Genomic DNA, 3,084 nt, shown 5'->3' on the forward strand with positions numbered 1-3,084 from the left:
CTCTCTCTCTCTCTCTCTCTCTCTCTCTCTCTCTCCAGAACTAGGGATTGAACTCAGGCCCTTGCGCTCGCCAGAGAAGCACTTATTCCACTGAGCCATCTCCCAGCCCCAATTCTCTTGTATTATTCTTGAGATGCATTTCAATGTTTGGAAAATTCCAAGGGGTAAGAAATTATATTTTCAGTGTCTTCATGGAGCCAGTGAGCAGAGTAGACACTCGGGAGAAGGTTGAAGGTTATTTCTTGACTTTCATCTTTAGGTGCAAATGGCCCACAAACCTTCACACTTTGCATCCTCTTAGTTTTTCGAGAGCCCTGGCTGGGAAGTGAGGGTCTGTGTCTCTTCCTAAAACCTACTTTGACCTTTCTTAGAGTGATGGTTCCAAGACAAACAAATGGAAATGCAGAGCCAGGCAGTCTCTGCAATCCAAAGCCTCCAGAAGGGTCTTGCTGAGTGCTGTTTCTCTCACTTCAGCACATGAGGATCTGCACGGGAGTTGCTCTCTGTTCCTGGGGAGTGGGAGGCAGCAGTAATGGCTGGTTTTTAGCCTTCAAGGAAGCTGCCCAGGGTCAGAATCCTGGAGCTCGATGGATACCCGGCTGCCTTGACAATCTACTAGGCCAGAGGCCACACACCTGCTGGATGTGGGTTCACTTCAGAGAGCCCCAACGGGATGAGAGGAGTGTGCTTCCTGAGCCCTTCTCTTCTCTCCATTTGGCCTCACTTGGCACCTTCCCAGGGGGTCTCCCAGAGGCAAAGATAATTTAGGCACAACCTCTACTGGTGGTGTTATGTGCACAGAAATTAGGACTCCAGGGTCAGCTTCCTCAGTGTGAGCTGAAAGATGGCAGATCCCCCAGTCTAAGAGTGTAACTGTGAGTTTTCTGTATGTCCACAGGCAGAAGAGGGGGAGAAACGCCATGCCCACTCCCACTTGTACACAGAAATCCCGTGGCGCCCCAGGCAAATGGCCAATGGCTGCGGTTACCGCTCCTGGAAATTCAGCCTACACTGGAAATTGCAGCCCTGCAATACAAAGAGCACGTTCTCACTCTAGGGCTAGGACAGGACCAGGGAACTGACCTGCGCCTCTCCTAATGAGAAATGAAGGCTACTGGCCAGTTGGTAAGGTTACAAATTTATGTTGACAGGGTTTATAACACTTAGAACTTCATGTGCTTCTATTAATTCTGCTTTTGAATTTCTGTAGTTTCAACTGAAAGTTTCTAAGTTTCCATTTTGAACTTTATGACCGTGTGTGTGTGTGTGTGTGTGTGTGTGTGTGCGCGCGCATGCGCTGCACTGCACCACTGAGGTCACTGGCAGACCTCTTCTGCTTTTAAAAAATAACAGTCTCTAAATAACAATTTAAATAGAGTTTTGGTGGCAACTGCTCAGTTTTTCTCCATAAAATAAAAAGTATCTCTTTCCTCATGTCAGTGTATTTCAGAATTTGCTGTGCGGTCCATCCACATTTCAACCTCCCAGCTGTGTTTGCATCAAAGTAAGTTCTTGGGCCTCTTCTCGAAGCTTCCATGACACTGTATAGTGTGGGAAGGGGAGCAAACACCTCCTGTGAGCCCCAAGGAGAAACACTGGCAGACTTTGCTGGGAGCTGTCGGGTACTTGAAGAAAGCTCCTGCTAAGCAACCTGAAAAGCACTGAGTAATATTAAACACGCATCTGAAAAAGCACAGCCCTTAATGCCATGCCAGACACACCCTTTTGGCAGAAGTACAGACACAAAATAACTAGTGCACTAAAGTAGTGAGAAAGGAAACACACGATGATGCACGTTGCCCGTCTGAGCTCTTCTTTGGTCCCTGTGAGCAGGTTTCAAGAAGTCCTGGAGATGTAAGCCAAGTCACAAAATACTTACTGAGTGAACAGCTCATACAGACCTGCCTTCGGCCTGTTTTGTCTTTTAAAGACAGGGTTTTGCAATGCAGTTCGGGCTGGCCTGGATACGAAGCCATTTGTATCCCAGAATGCCCTGAAACTCACGGCCATCCTCCCTCCTCCTCCTCTCGGTCAGATTACAGGTGTGCACCACCAAACCGAGCTGGATCTGTTTCTTTATTTACTTATTTATTTTTATTTTAAAGAGAAACCAAAGGATAAACTTTCAAAACTAGATAATAGGAGAGTCACAATGGTTAGTACATTGTGTATTATCTATAAATTAGTAACTCAGAGTTCATGATAGCAGCATTTAATTGTCTAAACAGTATCAGCACAACTTGATCTGTTTTGAATGGCTATTTTTCCACTATTCCTTTTAAGTTTTTAAAGATAAGGTGTAACTTACAGACAGTAAACTTTTATGTATACACCCCCCGCTCGCACCATCACGTCAAGATGGAGACCCTGAGGAGCCCCACAGCAGAGCCTAGGTCTTCTCACAGTAAGCCACACAAGAAACTAACCCCCTTCTTACCTCTCTCCCTACCATTCAGTTTTGCCAGCTTTTGACTTTGGAATAAAAGAAATAGCACTGTCACTGTCCAATCTTGGCTTTTGTGCTTGGCTTTCTCTCACTCAGTATTGTCACTGGAAAACTCAGTGATGTTGTGTGCATCACTGTTTGGTTCTTCAGATGGCCAGATAGCTCTGCAGGGCACAACTGTGCCTTTCTGCACTGGCAAATAATTAGTGTTCTTCTTTGTCTTTCTGTCTTTCTGTCTTTCTTTCTTTCTTTCTTTCTTTCTTTCTTTCTTTCTTTCTTTCTTTTTAGCTGTGGGCTGCAATGGTTAAATCTTCAACAACACGTGCATACATGAACTTTGGTGGGCAGAAGCTCTCATTTGCATTGGGGATGCATAGCAGGACTAGAACTGTGGAGTTACAAGGTACATGTGTGTTCAGCTTCTGTAGCAGGAAAAGGACGCTCCTCCTTTAAGTGCTTTACTCATTGCCCCTTCCACTCTCTCCTTCTCCCTTTCTTTTTCTTTTTATTCTCTCTCTCTCTCTGTTTCTCTCTCTGAGTCTCTGTCTCTCTCTGTCTCTGTCTCTCTGTCTCTGTTTCTCTTTATCTCTCTCTGTCTCTGTCTGTCTCTGTCTCTCTCTCTGTCTGTCTCTCTGTCT

General features: G+C 45.5%; 1 long non-coding RNA gene across 1 annotated transcript in view; it reads left to right on the forward strand.

Annotated features, from left to right (window-relative positions):
• Positions 1-66: 66 nt before the first annotated feature.
• Positions 67-3,084, forward strand: part of LOC111817696 — a 5,217-nt gene continuing 2,199 nt past the window's right edge. Inside the window, exon 1 of the long non-coding RNA XR_002821829.1 lies at positions 67-164. This is a non-coding gene — a long non-coding RNA (uncharacterized LOC111817696). The remainder of the gene's footprint in view (positions 165-3,084) is intronic.

This window comes from Octodon degus, unplaced genomic scaffold (genome assembly GCF_000260255.1).
Source record: "Octodon degus isolate 3935 unplaced genomic scaffold, OctDeg1.0 scaffold00067, whole genome shotgun sequence".
Lineage (NCBI taxonomy): Eukaryota > Metazoa > Chordata > Mammalia > Rodentia > Octodontidae > Octodon > Octodon degus.